The following is a 25,947-nucleotide window of genomic DNA, read 5'->3' on the forward strand; positions in this document are numbered from 1 at the left end:
ACCAGCAACATATTTTTCCATCAGTGTAAGTAAAGGAAGACAGCAAAGCCATTCAACATTTACACATTCAAATCAAGACACAAAGTCTTTCTGCGATTACACGCTACAGCTCAACGATTCGGGGTGGAATACACGGCGAGTCTTGCACAAAGTTTACATCACAGAATCCCAGAATGTCAGGGGTTGGAAGGGACCTGGAAAGCTCATCCAGTGCAATCCCCCCATGGAGCAGGAACACCCAGATGAGGTTACACAGGAAGGTGTCCAGGCGGGTTGGAATGTCTGCACAGAAGGAGACTCCACAACCTCCCTGGGCAGCCTGGGCCAGGCTCTGCCACCCTCACCGGGAACAAGTTTCTTCTCAAATTTAAGTGGAACCTCCTGTGTTCCAGTTTGTACCCATTGCCCCTTGTCCTGTCATTGGTTGTCACAGAGAAGAGCCTGGCTCCATCCTCCTGACACTCACCCTTTCCATATTGATCCCCATGAATGAGTCACCCTCAGTGTCCTCTTGTCCAGCTCCAGAGCCCCAGCTCCCTCAGCCTTTCCTCACACGGGAGATGCTCCACTCCCTTCAGCATCTTGGTGGCTGCGCTGGACTCTCTCCAGCAGTTCCCTGTCCTGCTGGAACTCAGGGGCCCAGAACTGGACACAATATTCCAGGTGTGGTCTCCCCAGGGCAGAGCAGAGGGGCAGGAGAACCTCTCTGACCTACTGGCCACCCCCTTCTAACCCACCCCAGGTACCATTGGCTTCCTGGCCACAAGGGCCCAGTGCTGGCTCATGGTCACCCTGCTGTCCCCAGGACCCCCAGGTCCCTTTCCCCTATGCTGCTCTCTAATAGGTCATTCCCCAACTTATACTGGAACCTCATTTTTACTGAAGTTCTCAAAATCACCAATTGCAGGAAAGCATCACCAGACCATCTGAGATGGAGAGAAACCAAAATCCTCCCCTTGATGCACAAACATCCGGATATTAATAAACCCAACGCTGTTGCTACCAAGAGTATAAAGAACCCAGGGAAACAGCTCCATTTCCATTTCTACAGGTGCTTAACTTCTGGATTTCCACCTCATATTCATATTCCTTGCTTGGAATTTAATCCTGGTTTTAGGTTTTTTCACTCGATTTTCCATCCCACGGTTCAACAAGGTAACGACTCGAAAATATATCATCAAGTATCTCCAGGAGAAAAGGGAAGGGTGAGCGAATTCGACTTGACGAATCTTGACAAATCTCATCACATCAAGCTCCATGGAGGCAAATTGAGTCTCTCTTTGAGCACATTCTGTATCCCGGCGCTTTGGGTGGTACCAAATATACCGCAGCCCGGTTTGAACTCCCTTCCAGGAATACACACAAGTCATCGCTCAACAAGACATGGGCTGGAGTTTCAGTTCCAAGAGCTCCAGTAATGGAGAAAATTCAACTTTTGTTCATCTTGAGCTGCTAAAGAAAGCGAGAGAAGTTCAGTCCCCACCTCTCATTCACTTTGTCGGTGGGATCCTGCTTTAGCATCAGTTCTTTCTTGTGTTGTGCTGCCACACAGACACTCACCAGAATCACCCTTTGGGGGATTTTTGGTCCTTTTTCTGTTTTCTTTCTTGACCAGAAGTCAAAATTATTAGGTTTATAATCACTGGATATTATTATTGCAGAGAGAAGCTGTGATGAGCCGCATGGAGATGGAGATGGGGATGGAGATGGGGATGGGGATGTAGAAGGGGATGAAGAAGGGGATGGGGATGGAGATGATGATCCATCAGACATTGCAGCCCTCAGTTGCCATACAAAATCCGGTCATAAATGGTCAGAATTTAACAGAAATCACTCAAACGAGTACAAACACAACAGAAATCTCGTCTCACATCCATCTTTCTCTTAACTCCAGCCCATGAGAAGGTGCAAGACGTAAATTCAACAGAAGCCACATCCTTATGCTCTCTCGCTTGGTGCTGTAACCCCATTATCCTAAAATATATATTAAAATATATTAAAGAGGGACAACGTGATACGTGAGGAGGTATTGATTTGGAAAATTAAGGGAAATAGCACAAGCCTGGTGCCTTTTTTGCAACATCTGAATCTACGAAGAGGTTAGAGAGGTGAAGAAAGATCACCTTAGTGTTTTATTATGAAAGTCCTTCAGTCACCTGAAGCGTCTCGCAATCAAAAGCATCGTCATCCAGCACACAAGTCCCTATGGAGACAATATTATTACTGCTCCCTTGGGGCATTAGGGAAGTGAAATGTTGACCTCACACCGGCAAACACCGATGGAAAGATGGAACCCATGTCCTATAGCAAAGGTGGAGCTCCAGGTGACCCGGTTATTGAGCTGAGAATGCAGGTGGGACTGGTTGAAAAAATTCTATATATTTTCTGAAATCAAATATGGAAAGAACACAAGGAGAAATATTTCTAGAATCAGAGAATCGTTTTGGTTGGAAAAGACCTTTAAGGTCATCGAGTCCAACCATTAACCCAACACTGTCAAGGCCACCACTAAATCATGTCCCTAAGAACCTCATCTCTGCGTCTTTTAAATACCTCCAGGGATGCTGTTTAACTGTTCTTCCTCAATCTGCTAACTAAAAATGCTTTCACAGTCTATGTTATTCGTCTTCTTATTTATTTTAGAGTCACGATCGGGATATTACAGGGTCTGGAAGAGATGGTGGAACCATCTCCAATGACCCATCCACCAGAATAACCCTCAATGGGCAGCCAGGAAGAGCCAAGATGGATGAAGAAGGTCCTTTGAGCAGCTGAGACGTACGAAGAAGGAAGAATCATAGAATAATAGAATATTTTAGGTTGAAGGGACCTTCTCAGCTCATACGGTGCCACCCCTGCCATTAGCAGGGACATCTTCACCAGCTCACGTTGAGGAGGTTGAGATGGGGTTGAAGTTGGGTGAAGGAGGTTGAAGAGGCTGAGGTTGAGTGGGGGAGGTTGAGTTGAAGAGGTTGAGGTTGTGTCTGTAGAATCTTGGAAGGGTTTGGGTTGAAGGGACCTTCCCAGCTCCCCCAGTGCCACCCCTGCCATGAGACCCGTCCAGCCTGAAGGTCCTTTGACAGAGCTTGGGAGGTTCTTGTTTGTTGGTGTCAAAGGATTTGGTCCCATTTGGAGATTTTTAGAGACACAAGATGTTGCTAAACCTTTTCTCCTCACACATTTTTCACCTTCTTTTGTTTGTACTCCCCATTTTTGCAACCGCAATTGGAAAACCATCTTGGTTGGGCGTCAAGACTCTTCCAGCTCCTACCGACTGATTTTGACTTCCTACCAACCCCCATCAACTCCTTCTTTTCTAGAGCCAAAGTTGCCCCAATATGCTGAATAAATTCATTAATGCTGAATACATTCTGCCCAAGTTTCCCATTAACTTCTAATTTGCTAATTATACGATGACGTGCCGTAGATTTTAAAGCAATTTACCTCCATCAAGTTGAGCAAAGAAACCCAACGTGGTTCTTGCCATGAAGTCCTTCCCCTCCTATTTTCTTCTCGGTGTGAAAAACTTCAAATCATTTAACATTTCCTTATCAAACTACTGCAGCCACTTGGTAAAAATAACTTGTTCCCAAATATCTTCATCAACTATATGTGGTATTTCACGTAGCAAAACAATATTTTTCATTCTCATTCTATCCTCCTATGACCAATATTTAGTACCAATATTTAGTTTTAGTACCTACACCATTACGATGTTCTTATTACAATTATTCTCCTGTAATTGTCTTTTTCTACCCGTTACTTTTGTTCTTCCTCCTGTCAAATTGGACTCCAGTGGTAGGAGCTGGGTACATGCGTTGTAAAATAGATGAAGAATTAATTAGAACATGGCGATTAAAAAACCTGCCTTGGTAGATAGCAGATCGTTATGATAAAAGTGTTGGCGTAATTCATTTAAAAACACACTCCGCAGCTACTTATCAAATGAAGATAAAAACTTGAAGTGTCTGACATGCTGGGGAGTAAAAATACAGCATTCTCCACCAAGAAAATTGTTTTATTCAGTTGGACAGCACTGCAAAACTTTCCTCGTGAGCCAATTTTATGTCTCAAAAACCTTCCGTACTGCTCATGTCTCTTCAATCGCATAAGGCCTTTGCCAAGATTGGGGTTTTTGAAGAAAGAGGAAAACATTAGGAGCTCAAATCCAACTGGACGAGGTCTAATGATGCTCGATTGGAGCCAGGCACCTTCCCTTAAATCCCATTCTACACCGGTTTGTGTTTAATTCTCTGAGTATCCAAACCCAGCAAAAAAGAAAAGGATCTTCCGGGCTCCAATAAATAACATTAAATGGACTGAGATTAGAGAATAACTGTCCCTCGGGGCAGCAGGGAGGGCTGACATTGGACATGGTACCTGGGCTGCATTAGGAGGAGTGTGACCAGCAGGTCAGGGAGGTTCCTCCCCCTCTGCTCTGCCCTGGTGAGGCCTCATCTGGAGTACTGGGTCCAGTTCTGGGCTCCCCAGTTTAAGAAGGACAAGGAATTACTGGAGAGTGTCCAGCGAAGGGCCACAAAGATACTGAGGGGTCTGGAGCATCTTTGTGATGAGGAGAGACTGAGAGAGTTGGGGCTGTTGAGCTGGAGGAAAGAAGCTGAGAGGGATGTGATCAATGGGATCAATATCAATGGGGAGAGGCTGAGGGAGCTGGGCTTGTTTAGTCTGGAGAAGAGGAGGCTTAGAGCTGAGCTCAGCACTCTCTAGAACTACCTGAAGGGCAGTTCTAGCCAGGTGGGGATTGGGCTCTTCTCCCAGGCATCAGCAATAGGACAAGGGGCCATGGGCTTCAACTCTGCCAGGGGAAATTGAGGCTGGAGATTAGAAAGCAATTCTGTGCAGAGAGAGTGGTCAGGCATTGGAATGGCTGCCCAGGGAGGTGCTGGACTCACCGGCCCTGGAGGTTTTTAAGCTGAGATTGGACATGGCACTTAGTGCCATGATCTAGTCAATGGACTGGAGTTGGACCAAGGCTTGGACTGGATGATCTCTGAGGTCTTTTCCAACCCAGTCCATTCTGTGATTCTGTGACTCATACATCAGGCTTGTCCTTGGATCAAACATATTTTGAGTTCCAGCAGGAAAAATTCTTCAAAAGGAGAAGTTATTTACCTCCTATTCTCATCCAGTTTTCAAAACCGGTTCTTCAAGTATTGATTCTGGATTAGTTCTTCTCACTTGGGCCATTTGTATATGAGACACTTGGAAGTTTCGAAGTCACAGACGACATTGTAGGCAAAAGACAACAATTTAATTATCTAAGATTAGCGTCAATTGAAGGAAATGATTTACTGCACTGCTGACAATACTCAACCTTCAGAATGTTTCAGTATTAAAGAATTCTTTGCAGCCGATGTCTTAAGAATAGAAATAAACCTTTCAGTGAAAACAGCTTCAGTTTGACCTTTACCTGTATTTAAAAACCCAGAAATCCAAGGAAAACACTCTAACACGAGCTTTACAAAAGAGCGATGAATGAGAACATGATGGCCAATCGGTTTGGACATCAGGAAAAGCACCGACAGTGATTCACTCTCAGAGTTAATTCAGACCCCGCTACTCACAGTGAATATAATTAAAGGACTGGAACTTAAAGGCAAAAATAAAGGGTTAGGAGATATCGTAGAGAGGATAACGGAGACATTTGTCATAGAGTGTAACATGTTTAGTGTCTAAATTAGGAAAGAATAGGGCAAAATATTACTGAATATACACAGATTATCCAGAATGGAGCCAAGTTCAATTCTTCTCAGGGCACATTAATATAAAAAACACGAAAATAAAGCCTGAGAAACCAGGGGTATTGGCAAAAAAAATATCGGTTTAGATCCACCTGAGGTATTAGAAGCCAGAAACATCTGTGAAAACATGGAGGGGGAAATAAAAGCACGGAAAGAAATAATTCTGGAAGGCAGGAAACATGGGAGGAAACCGCGGGGATGTTACTGGTTGGAAACCTCTTCCCATCTTTCCTCCCCTCAAAAATTGCCTTTGTACCAACATGACTTCTATGGAACTCTAAAGCAAACGGGATTAGTGATCTGATCTGGGTTATAAATAACCTTTTCTTTCCGCTGTTCGCTGATCTGGTTCACCATATGGTTCCTGAGATAGCTGTACTGGTGAAGGGAGCCCAGCGATGGGAACAGGCAGCGGAGGAGTGAAACCCCCAAGGAAAACGCTTCACCCCGAAGGATGAAAATACAAGATGTAACCGAGAGAATTTGCACGGAGAGAAAAGGGCGACACGAGCAAAAATTCATCCCTGATCTCCCCAAAGGCCGCAGTACGTTGGTGACGCTCAGGAGAGAAAAGCAACCAGGAGAAGCAAAGACTCACCCCTGACACTTGTGCTGTCCGGCCTGTGGAAGGTTGGGGATCATCAGCAATGACTTTGTCGCCATCCCTGGAGGGGCTTAAAAAGCGTTTAGATGAGGTTCTTAGGGACGTGGTTTAGTGCTAGAGTTGGGTTATGGTTGGAGTCGATGATCCTGAGGGTCTCTGCCAAGCAAAATGATTCTATGACTTCAGTCATGATTAAGGGAGTGGAGCATCTCCCGTGTGAGGAAAGGCTGAGGGAGCTGGGGCTCTGGAGCTGGACAAGAGGAGACTGAGGGGGGACTCATTCATGTTTACAGATAGCTAAAGGGTGAGTGTCAGGAGGATGGAGCCAGGATCTTCTTGGTGACAACCAATGGTAGGACAAGGGGTAATGGGTTCAAACTGGAACACAGGAGGTTCCACTTAAATTTGAGAAGAAACTTCTTCCCGGTGAGGGTGGCAGAGCCTGGCCCAGGCTGCCCAGGGGGTTGTGGAGTCTCCTTCTGTGCAGACATTCCAACCCGCCTGGACACCTTCCTGTGTAACCTCAGCTGGGTGTTCCTGCTCCATGGGGGGATTGCACTGGATGAGCTTTCCAGGGCCCTTCCAATCCCTGACATTCTGGGATTCTGTGAGAGGGGAGGAAGATTTGGAGGATGAGGGTGAAAAGGGACTGGAAGCAGCAAGGACCCCAGGATGGGGACAGGAGCACGGACACGCGTTTCACAAGCAACGTCACGCATATCCATGAAAACTCAAGGTCAAGATACAAAACAACTCAACACCTCAAGGCCTGTAAGGAGTTTCTGAAATTAAAGGGTTTGGTAAACTCAGAGGATCAAACATAGAATAAGGAGGTTGAGGTTGGATGTGGGGAACAATTTCTTCCCCAAAGGGCTGTGGGGCATTGGAACAGGCTGCCCAGGGCAGTGCTGGAGTCACCATCCCTGGAGGGTTGGACAGACGGACATGAGGTTCTCAGGACATGGGGCAGTGCCAGGGGTGGGGGAACGGTTGGACTCAAAGACCTTAAAGGTCTTTTCCAACCAAAATTATTCTACGAAAACATTTTAAAGTACACGAATATCGTATTAAGGATAAAGTAGAGGAATCCTGAACATTTGCAGGGATCTTGCTACACTGGAGAAATGGCCTAACAGGAAACTCATGGAGGTTCAGCAAAGGTGGTTGCAGAGTCGCTCACCTGGGATGGAGCCACCCCCTGCAAGACCATGTGGTGACGAGGTTTGTTCAGAATGAAGGAGAGAAGGTTTTGGGGGGTCCTTGTTGGTGCCTGCAAGTACCTATGGCTAAGACAGGGCCAGACTCTTGGAGGTGCTCAGAGAAGCAAGAGGGACAAGTGGCAACAAGAAGAATTCCAGCTGGGCGGAAGGTAGAAACATGTCCACGTGGAGGATTAAGCAGTGGAAGGGGTGCCAGAGAGGAGGTGCCACCTCCATCCTTGGAATCTCCTCATCTAGTTGAAGATGTCGCTACTCATGGCAGGGGTTGGACTGGATGAACTTTGAAGGTCCCTTCCAACCCAAACTGGTCTGTGATTGAGTTGTAGAATCTGGTTTTCATGGACATTCCTTTAACACACCAGAAAGATGTTGGATGAAGTCTCTCAGTGGAAGGTTGTCTCTTGTGAGAAAAGAAGATGTTTCCAGCAACAAAAGATGAGCTTTCCAAAATAAGACATTCATTTGTCGAGTGAAATACTAGATTTAGGAACAGCCAGATAAAACAAGAGCCTCTGACCATTTCTGATGGTTTTATCCATCTTTTCTCCATCCTGTAAAGCCAACTAACGCTTTGTAGTCAAACTTCAAAACAAAATCACAGGTTACGAATCAACCTCAATCTCTTCATGACGTTTTGCTACTACACGAGGCAGGTGTGATCTTTCCTCTGCCGTCCTCATGACAACAAAATCAATTTGCGGATTGTTGTATTGACAAAGAGAGTTCTCGCTGCTGTGATTTCCACTTGGAACAAAACCAGCTACGCTACATTGATGAGATCGTCTTGACCGAATGATTTTGCTCGTAACCTTTTTATCTCTAGAAATTACAGTTCTGCTGTCCTGTGTGTCTTGGGAGTTCTTGCCCCAAAATACCTTTTTTTAATTATCCGTAAGGTTTTCTAAAGCAACAGTTGACTATTTATCACACCTTTTCTCTTCCATTATAGCCAAAACAACCATGTTTTCATAACCGAGCAGCATCCTGGCATCGAACTACACTTAATCAAGTAATTAATTGAGCCATTCATGCAGATTAGGTCGCAGTAAAAATCATTTTAAGGTGGGTAACTGCTTTTTCATAACCGTGTTTCCAAAGTTCACCACCATTTTTCAAAGACTTTAAGTACTTATCAATAACAAACTCACTCTTAAATAAGCTTAAGAGCAATTAGGAATGAGTTAAGTCAACATTTCTTTCACTAGGGTCTACTACGCTTGTTTAAATCAATCCCAATCAATCCTTTGGAAGTCATTAGGAATTTCTATCACCGTAGACTTAATGTTTCTTCACTTGATTCCCTTTGACATGCAGAGAGACGCAGATATTAGAGCAGCGATGCCAATGAAAACAGCGCTCAAAACGTAGAGCGATCTCCACCAGTTCTTAAAGAGATCCCAGGAACGCAAATACGAGTATTTCACCTGCTGGAATAGCTCAGATGGGTCAAAAAAATGCTCGATGGTATTAGAGAAAAGTAAAAAGCTTTATTCCAGCCCTGGAATAGCCTTTGCAAAGGACTTAAACCATCTCCTCTTCAGAGAATCACAGAATCCCAGAATGGCAGGGGTTGGAAGGGACCTGGAAAGCTCACCCAGTGCAATCCCCCCATGGAGCAGGAACACCCAGATGAGGTTACACAGGAAGGTGTCCAGGCAGGTTGGAATGTCTGCACAGAAGGAGACTCCACAACCTCCCTGGGCAGCCTGGGCCAGGCTCTGCCACCCTCACCAGGAACAAGTTTCTTCTCACCTTTCAGTGGAACCTCTTGTGTTCCAGTTTGAACCCATTACCCCTTCTCCTGTCATTGGTTGTCACCGAGAAGAGCCTGGCTCCATCCTCCTGACACTCACCCTTTATATATCTGTAAACATGAATGGGGTCACCCCTCAATCTCCTCTTCTCCAGCTCCAGAGCCCCAGCTCCCTCAGCCTTTCCTGCGTCACCGTTGCAGTTTCGGTTCGTGAAAGGTGAACATTTCAGCCATTTTATGCTTTTGACGATCGCAACGTAACTCCATTTTATTCCATGCGCCGCAAGGAGAGTTTTGCCCTTAGTTTGGCAGCTTTTTAGACCACGTAATAACAATTAACTTCCTTTGGCGTAATTTATATGAATCATTGATTTAATACAGATAGCTAGAAAAAGACCTATTAAGTCATCTAAATGACCCCGGATTGTTCCCGGCAGCACCATTTCCATGCTTGTTTTAAAAGTGCTTGCAACAGCAGAAGTACAAAAACCGTCTGCGGAGCAGAGACACGTTTCGCTAACATATGTTTTAAGTCAACGCGGTGCTGGAAATCTTCAATTTACGACTAAATCTTGCGCTGCGCTTTTATCCCTCCAAATAGATTTCAACGTTTCTTGAGGGAGCGAAAAGGGTTATTTGTATTTCGCTGGGCAGCAAAAATACGGAGCAAAGACTTCCCTGGTGATTTGCAAGTTGAATTCAAGGCTTATTCCTCCAACTTGGAACACACCTCTGAGAAGATACGGATGCCAGAGGATTCCCAGTTCTAGACGTACAAATAATAGGGGGACGCAACATATTTTCAAGATGTTTTTTTAGTTGATTTTAAGTCTTTATAAGCAAAAAAAGGTGAGACTTCCTTCAAGGAAGTCCAAGAGGCAAGGCAAGAACAATAGTGGAACTATTCCTGGCAGACGTGCTTTCAAATCGACATCTTTTTAATGGGGATTCCCATGTTTCCTCAGGCAATAGGTCAGGGTTTGGGGTTGTTTTTCCGCCCCCACCATGTGTAACCTAAATCAAACTTGTGTCTGTTGCCTCTAATCACTACACACCTCTGAGAAGCACGTACCGTCTTCCCTGGAACGTCCCCTTTGCGTAAATGAAGATAAAGAAAGCAGTGGGGTTTGCCCTGGGCCTTCTGTAGATTCGTCTCATCACTCTTGTAAGAGAATCACAGGATGGTTTGGGTTGGAGGGACCTTCTCAGCTCCCCCAGTGCCACCCCTGCCATGAGCAGGGACATCTTCACCAGCTCACATTGAGGAGGTTGAGATGGGGTTGAAGTTGGGTGAAGGAGGTTGAAGAGGCTGAGGTTGAGTGGGGGAGATTGAGTTGAAGAGGCTGAGGTCGTGTTTGTAGAATCTTGGAAGGGTTTGGGTTGGAGGGACCTTCCCAGCTCCCCCAGTGCCCCCCCTGCCATGAGCAGGGACATCTTCACCAGCTCAGGTTGCTCAGAGCCCCGTCCAGCCTGGCCTGGGATGTCTCCAGGGATGGTTCATCCACCACCTCTCTGGTCAACCTGGGCCAGGATCTCACCACTCTCAGGGCAACAATTTCTTCCTCATGTCTGGCCTGAATCTCCCTCCTTTAGTTCAAAACCATCACCCCTTGTCCTATCACAACAGGCCCTGCTCAAGAGCCTGTCCCCATCTTTCTTCTCGGCCCCTTTTAAGTCCAGAAAGGCCACACTAAGGTCTCCCTGGAGCTTCTGTTCTCCAGCTGAACACCCCAACTCTCTTGGCCTGTTCTAAACCATCTCTGAGGTTTCTCCAGCATTTCACTGTCCTTCTTGTGCCACGGAGCCTCTTGCACGGGATTATTCCACCCCAGGGGGATGACTCTTCTGAGCTCCATGAGTTTCCATCATCCCTGTTTAAGTCCTTCTGCCTACCAGGGCTGATCGAGGAACCACCACAAGTACCACAGCAAGGACAGAGGGGCTTGTAACAAGCGCCTCTGCACAAATGTAAATTAAATAAGCTCCGTGCTTTATTTGCAGTTGGCGGTGCTGGCAGTGCGTTACCGGTTTGCTTTTGCTGGCACAGCTTAGAAAGCTGCAACCTGATGGCAGAGAGATTTGTCAAAGAAGTGATAAAACAAAGCTGAGCAAAATCATTTCATAGTCCACTTTAAGAGCCCCCTCATGTGTCCTTCCCTGACCTACCGAAAGCCTACGGCAATAAAAAGCCAACCGTACAAATGTACACGTCGCTCCCATGGAAGCCATTACCTTCTAAACAGGACATAAAAAGTGAAAAATAAAGAGCAGCATTCTCCAGGAACAAGAAGGAAGAAGGAAGAAGGAAGAAGGAAGAAGGAAGAAGGAAGAAGGAAGAAGGAAGAAGGAAGAAGGAAGAAGGAAGAAGGAAGAAGGAAGAAGGAAGAAGGAAGAAGGAAGAAGGAAGAAAGAGGAAAGAAGAAGAAAGAAGAAGAAAGAAGAAGAAGAAGTGGAAGAAGAGGAAGAAAAGAAGAAGAAGAAGAAGAAGAAGAAGAAGAAGAAGAAGAAGAAGAAGAAGAAGAAGAAGAAAAGAAGAAGAAGAAGAAGAAGAAAAACAAAAAGAAAAAGAAGAAAAAGAAGAAGAAAAAGAAGAAGAAAAAGAAGAAAAAGAAGAAGAAAAAGAAGAAGAAAAATGAGAAAAAGAGAAAAAGGAGGAAAAGGAGAAAAATAAGAAGATAAAAAGGAGGAAAAGAAGAGAAGAAGAAAGAAGAAGAAATAAGTGAAGAAAGAGGAAATAAGTGAAGAAAGAGGAAATAAGTGAAGAAAGAAGGAGGAAGGAAGGAGGAAAGAGGAAGGAGGAAGGAGGCCATGAACTCGCAAGAATTAGAAGTCCTTAATTTCACTTTATATCTCACAACACATGCCCCAAGCAGACTTGATGTCCCCTCAATCTGGAGGGAAAAGCTTTTTGGCTTCCACCTCATGGTGTCTTCCCCAGTTTGTCTTTGGGTTTAATACAGACAAATACAAAGCACGTCCTACTACAGCAATTTAAGTGGGAGAAAGTCATGCACAAAATTATTACTGTTCCGTTGGACTGTTGGGCCATCAAAGCTGATTCCTAATAAAAAAACCCACAATATACAAAGTTAAACCTCATGTGCTTTACACTGTTGTAGAAAATCACATCCAGTTCATCAAGACATTCAACAACGGGGAAAGACGACAAAATTGGTCCTTAGAACACGGTGATATACACAGTCGAGTGAGCAAAACCGCTTGGATGGAGATGTAAAGGATGTATAGGAAAAGTAAAGACAACAGGAAAACAGGAGCCATATGCATCATGTATTTGCCTGTTAAGAAAAGGCCTCCTGAAGAATATACTAAAAAATATTAGAAGCCAGAAAAATATTAGCATCATTGTTTCATGAAAAGGGACAAATGAGGCACAGCTCTTTCCAGATGTCAAACCCGCTCCGTTGTTAAGTTATAAATGAATAATGAAATTTTGTATTAATTCTGATGTACTCCTCAGATTAGTATGGATAACAACATATAAAAAGAACAGTCTTGTTTGCATTGGGTGGTGGTGTATAAATACACGTATATGTATAAATCCACACATATGTAAAACAACATTCCAGCATAATAGGGTTGGTATCGTCCGCAAGGAACAATTCAAAGAGGGGCCTCATAACCAGGTGAAAATATTGGAATAAACCACTGGTGGCAGAGTCTCCATCCTCATGGAACTCTTCACACGGCAAACGTTGCCGGGTCAAAAAAAGGCATCGCCATATAAAAATTTAAAGTATCTTATTGACTGCATAGGAAAAGTAAATTGCAAGTTATTCTGAAAGCCCAAAACTCAGAGTCTCTCAACTTTCTGGGGTTTTTACCCATTCAAATTGAGCTCCAAGACTCTGAAAGCTCAAGACAACTGTTCTATTTGGACAGGATAAAATAATCCTCTTAAGCCAGAAGTCCACATGGAATTCTCTTTATAAGGAGTCTCCTCCATTTAAAGGCTTCCAGGTGAAGCTCAGTGATTTTGCAGGTTCTTGAGAACCACCACAAGAAGGGCGCAAGATTGAAAACCAGACAACTGGGTAAGAAAAAGTGGTATGTTTGGAGGACACCAAAGACCAAGTGAAAATCCTATCAGACTCACAGCCTGAGGAACGATGTTAAAGAAGGATCGCCATATTGCCAAGGCGATGAGTTATTTGGAATAAACCACCCCAGAACAACCTAATCAGTATACGAGTTATTTGGAATAAACCATCCCAGAACAACCTAATCAGCATAGGAGTTATTTGGAATAAACCACCCCAGAACAATCTGATCAGCATAGGAGTTATTTGGAATAAACCACCCCAGAACAACCTAATCAGCATAGGAGTTATTTGGAATAAACCACCCCAGAACAACCTAATCAGCATAGGAGTTGTTTGGAATAAACCACCCCAGAACAATCTGATCAGCATAGGAGTTATTTGGAATAAACCACCCCAGAACAACCTAATCAGCATTCACCTCTTTTCACAGCAGTGACAACACGGTCCTTGTGCCACCGTGGCAACCTACGAGACTTTAGACACAGAGAGAACAGAATATAGAAAGAAGAAAAGCGTTAGTGGCTTGGGACAACAAATCCCAGGTAGCACTGAATATGTGGAACAAGGCCATGAGGAATTGGACACAACACAGCGCTGGATAATGGCAAGAAAATATTAACAACCCACGAATAAAAGAGCAACACGCACACAAAAAGTGCCCCCAAATGTCGGTGATTCATAAGCGTCATAGAATCACAGAATGAGCTGAGTTGGAAGGGACCTACAAGGACCATTGAGTCCAACTCCTGTCCCTGCAGTGACAACCCCACAGGTCACCCCGTGTGTCTGAGGACGGTGTCCAGTCTCTTGTTGAACACTGTCAGGTTGGGGCCGTGACACCTCCCTGGGGAGCCTGTTCAGTGTCCAGCACCTCTGGGGGAAGAACCTTTTCCTCATGTCCAACCTGATCTTCCCCTGGTAGATCTTCCTGCCATTCCTTGGGTTCTGTCGTTGGTCACTAAGGAGAAGAACTTAGTGCCTGCTCCTCCTCCTCCCCTTGTGAGGAAGCTGCACTTGCTCATGGGTCTCAGAAGTGCTTCTGTTGAACACCCGACATGTACGATCACCCAACCATGGTCAAACATCTCCTACAGCTCTGCCCATCACCATCTACCCCTTGCCCTCCTCGGCATCCTCAGCCCATTACCAGCACCAGAGCGACAGCTCCCTGGATGTCAAATTCCGTTATGTGTAATCTAATTGCTTTCATTTTGTCATTAATACGATTATCGTCATGCTGCATGTTCTTATTTCTTTCCCAAAAGAAAACAAGAAGCAAAAGGTCGCAGGCCGTTATGGTCACAAACCTGTTCACACAATTGGCAACCCTGAGAGAAATAGTTGGTGTCCTGAACATAAATCACTGCTCTTGCCATGATTGTGGCCATTCCCATGTCACCAGGGGCAAGAATTACCTCTAGAAAGTGTCTGTACTATAAATTTTAACACTAAAAAAAACCCAACGATCCCTAAAAACCTTTCTACTGCTCCAATAAGGAACGAGACAAAGAGGAAAAACTCGTACGAGTAATAGGGGAGATGTTTAGCACTAGAGATAATGCATCAAAATTTCCCCTCCAACCTTTTACACAACCCAAAAATGAGGAATTATGTGCCAGGAGATATCATCTACTCCACAAATCAAGTCTCTGAAACTCCAGACTGAAAAATGGGTTTTAAAAAAGTCAATTTATTAGAGATTACTGTGCAGACAGACATACGAGTGCTCCTGTGTACTTGCTGCATTAACAACCTCTCAAAAGCCGCAGGAGAAGAAAAATCAATACTGTATTTTTTTTTCCTCACGTCAATTTATCTACCGCTGAAAAAAATAACTTGTTTCTGCGTATGTTATCTGCACCATATTCAAGGCTTCCTACAAGCTGGGAAAATAAAACAAGCTCTTGCTGGTTTTAACCAACTAAACCCAGCCTTGCTGAACTCAGATTGGGCTTTTGATAAAGCCTGAAATAAAAATCAGAACAACCTGGCACTGGTACACAAGAGTGTTTCGTTAGTGATCCTGTGGTACCGGCGCAAACCCGGAGCCCATGAACGGTGAAGTGTCACAATTCGGGATTTGGGACGTTTCCCAGGACGGGCTCCATCACCAGAGATCATAGCGCCGGGCACAACAGAAATAATATCATCCAGATTCCAGATCATCCCACCCAGGAACCACAACAAACAAATTTAAAAGTACTTTTATATCTTATTTTTGGCTCCAATTATAAAACACAGAATTTCACTGTATAAAGTCTTTCAGACTGATGTTTTCACAGGAATCAGTTGTGGTCAATATACTCATCAACGATCTAGACGTCGAAAACACCATGAGCAATTTGCTGATGTGCCCAAACTGGGAGGTGCTGGTGACTCTTCAGGGACAAGAGGCCTAGATCTCGAGGATCTAGATCTAGGAGGATCTAGAGGAGGATCTAGATAGATGAGAGCGTTGGGCTACGATCAATTTGAAAGTTGCCCCAGGGGAGGTTTAGGCTGGACATCAGGAAGCACTTCTTTACAGAGAGGGTGGTTAAACACTAGAACGGGTTTTCCAGAGGGGGGGCTGATGCCCCAAGGCTGTTCGTGTTTGAGAGGCGTTTGGATAATGCTCTTAAAAAGAGCTCTGCAGGTCTTAACACACTGCAGCTTCTGCTCAGCGCTGAAGCGGTCGGCAGTTGGAGCAGATGATGGTTGTAGGGCCTTTCCAACCAAAATAGTCTATTCTGTTCTATTCCATCCTAAAACGGCAGAGAAAATGTGAGGACTCAAGCTGATAAACTCTGCTGGACTTCAGAGAATTATAGAATCATTTTGGTTGGAAAAGCCACTCAAGATCATTGAGTCCAACTGTTCCCCCAGCCCTGGCACTGCCCCATGTCCTGAGAACCTCCTGTCCGTCTGTCCAACCCTCCAGGGATGGTGACTCCAGCACTGCCCTGGGCAGCCTGTTCCAATGCCCCACAGCCCTTTGGGCAAGAAATTGTTCCCACATCCAACCTCAACCTCCCCTGGCGCAACTTGAGGCCGTTTCCTCTGCTCCTGGCGCTTGTTCCTGGGGAGCAGAGCCCGACCCCCCCTGGCTCCAAGCTCCTTTCAGGCAGTTCAGAGATCAGAAGGTCTCCCCTCAGCTCCTGTTCTCCAGCTGAACCCCCCAGGTCCCTCAGCCGCTCCATCACACTTGTGCTCCAGCCCCTTCCCCAGCTCCGTTCCCTTCTCTCAACTCGCTCCAGCACCTCAAGGCCTTTCTTGGCATGAGAGGCCCAAAACTGCCCCCAGGATTGGCAGTTTGGCCTCCCCAGGTCCCAGCACAGGGACGGTCACTGCCCTGGGCCTGCTGGCCACACCAGTGCTGGTACCAGCCAGGATGCTGGTGGCCTCTTGGCCACCTGGGCACACGCTGGCTCATGTTCAGCCGCTGGCACCAACACCCCCAGCTCCTTTTCCGCCGGGCACTTTCCAGCCGCTCTTCCCCGAGCCTGTAGCGCTGCCTGGGGTTGCTGTGACCCCAGGGCAGGACCCGGCACTTGACCTTGGTGAACCTCAGACAACTGGCCTCAGCCCATCGATCCAGCTGGGCCAGACCCCTCTGTGTGGCCTTCCCACCCTCCAGCACATCAACACTCCACCCAACTTGGTGTCACCTGCAAACTCACTGAGGGTGCACTCGATCCCCTTATCACCAACTTCTTGTCTTTGCTCAAGCACCACACTTGACTTTGAGGTGCTGTCTGATCCTCTTCTCCCAGCACCACTTGTCCACTCACTTGGATCACTCTTGCACAGCCACTGGGACTAATCCTGCCCAAAGCCAGGCTCATGAAGCCAAAGCAGCCACAAACAGGATTTCCCCATCACCACTGGGCTTCACTGTCACCTTTGCTTTAAGCTCTAAATGGCCAAAAAACGTTTCCTACGCAGCAGCAATCCGCAAACGTTCATGTAGGACAAGGACTGGTGGGAACCGAGAAGACAACGTCATCTCTTTGAGCCAGGGAACTACTACAGCCTGGTTTTTCCCCATCATTTTTATATCTACCCTGACAGTCGTATCACAGCTCACCCACCAGCAAGGCACCTGGTTCTCCTCCACCTCTCTTGCTCCCCTGCTTTCCCAAATCCTTATTATTTAATCCAAATTTGGTTCAACTTGACCCATGGCCTCAAAAATCCGCAAGGAAGCATCACACTCCCAGATGTCACTGCTGCGTAAGCCTCGTTTCTCTAGGAAGCCGGGCTAAAAATGGATCCAGCCATCACCACCATCATCTATGTTTAGACCCAATATTCCAAACAATTCCTTCCTCTGCAGTTCTTTTTTTCCCTGAATCTATCTTTGGCAGAAAAATGAAACAGCTGCCACCGCCGAGAGCAGGAATTGAGTTAAGAGATGAAGAACCGCGGCGCTGGTAGCGAAGGAGAAACACCATTTGGACACCGTCCAGGTCACTGCAGCCCGTCAGGCTCCCGGTTTGAGTTCCTCACTCAGATATGCAAAAATGATAACTCCTATACAGGTAATTATTTCACGCTATAGGCTATGCGATTCATTTCTAAACCGGTTCGCCAATTAGATTATTACATTAAAAAAATAACATACAGAAAGGCTTTTTCATGGGGAAAGCGTTTTACTTGTGTTCCCGTGCCAAACTGGCAGGAGAACTGTATAATTACAGCCCTTCTGCAAACAAAATTAATTTATTGCAAGTTTGCACACGGTCGCCCTTACATACATGTATTTTATGGAGAATGGAAAGGATTTCGTAGCTGGATTCCACCCCGTGGATAAACCACTGTACCAAAAAAAGGTATATTTTTATTTACACTCACTGCGCGTTGCCACAGAGCGAACAAACTTTGCAGCCCGGACCGCGCTCCCATATGGAGATGAGGATGCGGGATGCTCAGGATTAGTATCAGAATCCCAGAATCCCAGAGTGTCAGGGGTTGAAGGGCCCTGGAAAGCTCATCCAGTGCAATCCCCCCATGGAGCAGGAACACCCAGATGAGGTTACACAGGAAGGTGTCCAGGCGGGTTGGAATGTCTGCACAGAAGGAGACTCCACAACCCCCCTGGGCAGCCTGGGCCAGGCTCTGCCACCCTCACCAGGAACAAGTCGCTTCTCAAATTTAAGTGGAACCTCCTGTGTTCCAGTTTGAACCCATTACCCCTTGTCCTACCACTGGTTCTCACCGAGAAGAGCCTGGCTCCATCCTCCTGACACTCACCCTTTCCATATTGATCCCTATGAATGAGTCCCCCCTCAGTCTCCTGTTCTCCAGCTCCAGAGCCCCAGCTCCCTCAGCCTTTCCTCACACGGGAGATGCTCCACTCCCTTCAGCATCTTGGTGGCTGCGCTGGACTCTCTCCAGCAGTTCCCTGTCCTGCTGGAACTCAGGGGCCACAACTGGACACAATATTGCAGGTGTGGTCTCCCCAGGGCAGAGCAGAGGGGCAGGAGAACCTCTCTGACCTACTGACCACCCCCTTCTAACCCACCCCAGGTACCATTGGCTTCCTGGCCACAAGGGCCCAGTGCTGGCTTATGGTCTTAACCGTATCTTAAGCATAAAATGTTAGTTTCCTACATGTCCGGCCAGCTCAAGATGCATCATTTTCAGACTAAACCATCACCGTATATGCATCTCATAAAAATCAGTTATCAAAAAAGCCACGTCGTTGTATAATAAAGATTTCTCTCCCTTTCTCCTCCATTAGGATATGCATCAGCTTCCACGAAACCTCTCTGGCTTGCGCAAATGCTCATTCCGTGTATCCTCATTTTCTGTTGTTTTCCCTGTCACATTCAATACATCTCAAGTTCATAAATTATAGACCTCCTTGATTTTCCCAGCGTTACCCAAGAGCAAAGCACGAACCCAGCAGAGGCTGGAGAGCTCAAAATACAGGATGCTGAGCATTATTTTAAGACGCTAAGGATATATATTGGGATTTTTTTAAGGTGCTCATGGACTAAGGCACCTAATTCCCCCCAGAATGAGCTGGTCACCTTCATTTCCCTTGTTCTGCCTTCAACATTTAACCCTCAACAATTTACACTCGAGGTGCTGAAGCGATGAAGAAGAGTTTCCAAACTCGTATATTAATTTCATTTTGGACATGGCAACGCTACCGATACAACTGTAATTTACAGTGACAAATGTCAAAAATACTCCATTCCTTCCCGCATGCGAGAAGCTCGTTAGCTGCGCGGCAATTAAAAAATGCGTTGAGTGAAAGGCGTTTGCGACAAATCCACGCGGCACAAGCTTCGGAGCTGACGAGCTTCTATCCAATTAGTCATGTTCTTTTCCCATTGCTAAGAGGCTTTGTTTGTATTGTTTTGGGGGGTTTAGAGTCATGTTGTATATACTTCCTGGTGGTTATTTTAGGGAGGAAAAAACCCAATGTTTAAGAGGATTTTAATCCGAAGAGAGCACTATAAACATCTACTATATAGGAAGAACAATCTGGTGTTGGTGGGACATTAATCCTGGGAAGCACTTGAAGGGTAGAAACACAAAGGGGTGAAATTGGTAGCGAAAGCCTCGGGGTGATTCCAACACTCAAACAACTGGAGTAACGGGGTGGAATCAAAAACACAGGGCAAAGGGGAGGAAAAAGGTCTCACGAGACCATCGCGGCGCTCAAAAGGAGGAATATATGATTACCGAAAAGGAGGGAGTTGGGGAAATTTAAAATGAGCCTTGTTAAGAAGTATTTGCTAGCCCAGATCAACCAAATATAAATAAATCCATGCTTTTCCACTCAAAATAAACAATAATCATCAGGCAAATTGTCTTTCTGCCATTTGGAGAAGGAAAATTTCACAAGGTTACTGCAGAGAACAAGGCAGCGAGATGAAGAGAGAGAATCTAATAGGCCTTTTCTATCTAACTTTTATGATACTTATGAAAAATGACCTGAATAAGTGAAGTTATTTGCCCTTGTCCTCTTTTTTCATATTGAATTTAGTCATAAGGGAAATCCTGCCAAGGACAGCGTGTTTTACTCAATTTACCGTCCTTTGTGATCGCTCTATAAAATATTAGATACGTGCTAGAAAAGGTTACGGAGTTTTAGGGTGGGTTTTCTGCAATGGAATAAGAATCCCAGAATCCCAGAATGTCAGGGGTTGGAAGGGACCTGGAAAGCTCATCCAGTGCAATCCCCCCATGGAGCAGGAACACCCAGATGAGGTTACACAGGAAGGTGTCCAGGCAGGTTGGAATGTCTGCACAGAAGGAGACTCCACAACCCCCCTGGGCAGCCTGGGCCAGGCTCTGCCACCCCCACCAGGAACAAGTTTCTTCTCATCTCTAAGTGGAACCTCCTGTGTTCCAGTTTGAACCCATTACCCCTTGTCCTATCACTGGTTGTCACCGAGAAGAGCCTGGCTCCATCCTCCTGACACTCACCTTTATCTATCTGTAACCATGAATGAGGTCACCCCTCAGTCTCCTGTTCTCCAGCTCCAGAGCCCCAGCTCCCTCAGCCTTTCCTCACACGGGAGATGCTCCACTCCCTTCAGCATCTTGGTGGCTGCGCTGGACTCTCTCCAGCAGTTCCCTGTCCTGCTGGAACTCAGGGGCCACAACTGGACACAAGATTCCAGGTGTGGTCTCCCCAGGGCAGAGCAGAGGGGCAGGAGAACCTCTCTGACCTACTGACCACCCCCCTTCTAACCCACCCCAGGTACCATTGGCCTTCCTGGCCACAAGGGCCCAGTGCTGGCTCATGGTCACCCTGCTGTCCCCAGGACCCCCAGGTCCCTTTCCCCTACGCTGCTCTCTAATAGGTCGTTCCCCAACTTACACTGGAACCTGGGGTTGTTCCTGCCCAGATTCAAGACTCTACACTTGCCCTTGTTCTAGTTCATTAAATGTTTCCCCGCCCAACTCTCAGCCTGTCCAGGTCTCTGATGGCAGCACAGCCTCTGGCGTGTCAGCCACTCCTCCCAGCTTGGTGTCACCAGCAAACTTGCTGACAGTCACTCTATTCCCTCATCCAAGAAGAAACACCTCGAGTCGGAAAGAACTGAGACAGGAGCAACCAATTAAATGTCCGATAGAGAGTGTTTATCTATTAGTCCACGTTCAGAAGATTTAAACCCAAAGGTGGTATAAATTTAAAGAAATAGTCATTATTGAACAAAACATTTTGGTCGCAAGTAGGTCACCAATAACAGCGGAGACCAAAGCTCCATCTATCTGGTACACAGACTTTCTAATTTCAATTTTTGCAGACACAATATTTAATTAACTTTTGGACTCCGGCTGTTCATTGTACAATGAGACCACTCCCCTTATTACAGCAAATTGAGAGAAATAAAAACCTGCTTTTTTGGGGTTTGCATTGGTCGGAGCTGATACCGCACCAACCCTGATGTCGGGCTGCGAGTCTCCTTTGCGGATTGGGGCTTTTTTCCCAATAATATGGATTTTCCACCCCAACATCTGTGCAGACAAAAGGTGGGTCACGCAAAGTGCGAACCATAAATAACAAGGCAGAGAATTCTGGTGAGACCCAAGTGCAGCCACCGATCGATTCTTTTGACCTCCAACACAAGTTGTTTTAACTTTAATTACACGGGACCTGTAAAGTCTCGGGAACGTGTTCCCTGCACACCCCGCTCCATATGTGAGATTCCAGCAGACGTTTTGACGTTTCTCTCTTACTATTCAATCCAGCAGCAAAACAAGAGACTGGGAACTCGCAGCTGCAACGTTATTTTAATAAGCGGTGTCAAAGATGCCAAGTAAATGAGCAACATGTGTCTGTGGATCGGCTGCTTTTCCTGGGTTAATCTCTGAGGCCAAAGAGCTGCCCCGTTCCTGATACAAGAATTGCAAAAAGAAAAACATCCCGTCTATCAGTACGTCACGAGACGCCGCGTCCCTTTTGGCATAAAGAACGGATGCCGGGTTTTGGGATAAGATCAGATCCAAGCACAGCTCAGCTCCGGAAATGCTCCCAGTTTCTCACAAATCTCCTTAAAAGCTGAACGGACGCTCACGGGTCAGGTCTCTGTTCCCTCATAGGTATTTTATTTTAATTTTTCTTCTTTTTTTTTTAATGAATACTGGGAAACCAAACCAGAGCAGGAGCCCCGACTCACAGAATCAGGGAATTCCACAATAACAAAATCACAGAATCCCAGAATCCCAGAACTGGATTGGTTGGAGGGACCTGGAAAGCTCATCCAGTGCAATCCCCCCATGGAGCAGGAACACCCAGATGAGGTTACACAGGAAGGTGTCCAGGCGGGTTGGAATGTCTGCAGAGAAGGAGACTCCACAACCTCCCTGGGCAGCCTGGGCCAGGCTCTGCCACCCACACCAGGAAGAAGTTTCGTCTCATATTTAAGTGGAACCTCCTGTGTTCCAGTTTGTACCCATTGCCCCTTGTCCTCACCGAGAAGAGCCTGGCTCCATCCTCCTGACACTCCCCCTTTCCATATTGATCCCCATGAATGAGTCACCCTCAGTCTCCTCTTGTCCAGCTCCAGAGCCCCAGCTCCCTCAGCCTTTCCTCACACGGGAGATGCTCCACTCCCTTCAGCATCTTGGGGGCTGCGCTGGACTCTCTCCAGCAGTTCCCTGTCCTGCTGGAACTCAGGGGCCACAACTGGACACAATATTCCAGGTGTGGTCTCCCCAGGGCAGAGCAGAGGGGCAGGAGAACCTCTCTGACCTACTGACCACCCCCTTCTCATCCACCCCAGGTACCATTGGCTTCCTGGCCACAAGGGCCCAGTGCTGGCTCATGCTCACCCTGCTGTCCCCAGGACCCCCAGGTCCCTTTCCCCTACACTGCTCTCCAACAGCTCGTTCCCCAACTTACACTGGAACCTGGGGTTGTTCCTGCCCAGATCCAAGACTCTACACTTGCCCTTGTTCTAGTTCATTACATTTCTCCCCGCCCAACTCTCAGCCTGTCCAGGTCTCTGATGGCAGCACAGCCTCTGGCGTGTCAGCCACTCCTCCCAGCTTGGTGTCACCAGCAAGCTTGCTGACAGTCACTCTATTCCCTCGTCCAAATCGTTGATGAATATATTGAATAACAGCGGCCCCAGCACTGCCCCCTGAGGCACTGCACTAGATCCAGGCCTCAACTGGACTCTGCCCCATTGACCACGACTCTCTGGCTTCTTCCCTTCAGCCAGTTCACAGTCACCTCACTCCCCGATCGTCCAGCCCGCACTCCCTCAGTTCAGCTGTGAGGATGCTGTGGGAGACTGTGTCCAATGCCTCACTCAAGTCAGGTTTCTGGCAGTTGGATTTCTGTTGTCATTGGAAAGATGGACATGCGGTGTCAACATTAAAAGGCGCAGAAATTATACATGTTATTCCTTAACCTCTCTCACAGCAAGTACCTCCTGACCCTTTACTTCGGACAAAATTACACACATTTACAAAAACTAATTGTCAAAGATGCATTCCGATTACAAGTCTAATTACGCTTTTCTAACTGTTGCCCGACCGACTCAGTGTGAAATCAAACCATAAATCACACCATGCTCTTTTTTTTAATTATTGTATTCCCTATTAAATTGAGCTGAAAGGCTTTCTGGAGTATAAAGTTCAGAAGCAGCTAAAATATAAGTATCTGAAGACTTTTTCCTCTCCTTCTACCCCAAACCTTCTGCAGTTGCCAACTTCAGTTCTCCAATTAAACACTGCGAACGTTAATTAGGAGTAACGATGGGTTCAGCATTGCTTTGTGTCTTTACTTGAATATTTTTTCCAAAATGCTTCGTTACAAAATCTGGGAGAGATTTTCAACCAATCTCCAGCTATGACTGGATTATTATGTCCGTCACTCCTGACCTTGGAACCTGTAAATCCAAGTCAACCTATTTTACATTTCTGAGAGTTTTTTGAAGACTCTGAATATATCTATAAAAAACTTGCAACTACATATTAAAGCCACCGTTAAAATCAAAGATATGTGTGTAAATGGCTCTAAAACCATCCAGAATCTGTGCTCAAAGGACAGTAATCAACGGCCCAACATCCATCTGGTGGCCAGGGGTTGATACTTGAGGTGGCGTTGTCCAAAACTTCATCAATCACTTGAACGCCACCACCTTTCCTTGAGTAGATTTGTAGACGTAACTATTAGGGCTTAAATCAAAAGAAACCTTGAGAAATGTGAGAGTTGGGCCAACAGAAACCTCAGTTTTCAACAAGGAGAAGTACGAAGTTACACACAACTGGCAGAATAACCATTAAATCTGCGCTTCGTCAGATATCAAGATGAACGTGTGCCAACCACGTGCGCTCAGCTCTAATAACGCAAAGCCCACGTTGAGTTTCGTTAGCAGGTCAAAAGAAGACATTATTGGTCCCCACTTGGCACTGGTGGACATGGTTGTCCAAGAACGATGTTCAACCAACAAAACCCCAGCAGAGACCCACCAAGATGCTCAGGTCACACAGCACAGGATTTATGCCAAGAAGTTGAGGACGCTGGGCTTGTTGCATCTGGCCAAGAGGAGGCTGAGGATGATCTAACCACCGCTACCTAAAAGACAACTCCAAAGATGACACAGTGTTGGGGGGTTACCTCAATGACAGCGTCTTATCAAGCATCCCGAAGTATCGTGTTCAACATGCTCAGGATCAGTCCGAGTATCAGATGAAGTCCAGGGAAGAAGGAACCCCCTTCCCACTTTTTCTGTTGCAGGAACTGTGCTCAACTGAACCTTGATCAGCTCCCCACACTCAGCTGAACCTTGATCAGCGCCCACGCTCAACTGAACCTTGATCAACGCCCACGTTCAACTGAACCTTGATCAACGCCCACGTTCAACTGAACCTTGATCAACGCCCAGGCTCAACTGAACCTTGATCAACGCCCCACGCTCAACTGAACCTTGATCAACGCCCACGCTCAACTGAACCTTGATCAACGCCCACGTTCAACTGAACCTTGATCAACGCCCCACGCTCAACTGAACCTTGATCAACGCCCACGTTCTACTGAACCTTGATCAACGCCCCACGCTCAACTGAACCTTGATCAGCGCCCACGCTCAACTGAACCTTGATCAACGCCCACGTTCAACTGAACCTTGATCAACGCCCACGTTCAACTGAACCTTGATCAACGCCCAGGCTCAACTGAACCTTGATCAACGCCCCACGCTCAACTGAACCTTGATCAACGCCCACGCTCAACTGAACCTTGATCAACGCCCACGTTCAACTGAACCTTGATCAACGCCCCACGCTCAACTGAACCTTGATCAACGCCCACGTTCTACTGAACCTTGATCAACGCCCCACGCTCAACTGAACCTTGATCAACGTCCCATGCTCAACTGAACCTTGATCAACGCCCCACGCTCAACTGAACCTTGATCAACGCCCCACACTCAACTGAACCTTGATCAACGCCCCACGCTCAACTGAACCCTGATCAACGCCCCATGCTCAACTGAACCCTGATCAACGCCCCACGCTCAACTGAACCTTGATCAATGCCCACCAAAGCAGACATGGCAATTAATACCCTCTTCTCTCCCATCATTTATTTGCG

General features: G+C 46.4%; 1 protein-coding gene across 3 annotated transcripts in view; it reads right to left on the reverse strand.

Annotated features, from left to right (window-relative positions):
• The window catches only part of FAM168A (family with sequence similarity 168 member A), a 202,825-nt gene that overhangs the window by 147,113 nt on the left and 29,765 nt on the right, over positions 1–25,947 (reverse strand). The gene's annotated exons all lie outside the window — the stretch shown is intronic.

Source organism: Streptopelia decaocto, assembly GCF_964273445.1.
Source record: "Streptopelia decaocto genome assembly, chromosome: 1".
NCBI lineage: Eukaryota > Metazoa > Chordata > Aves > Columbiformes > Columbidae > Streptopelia > Streptopelia decaocto.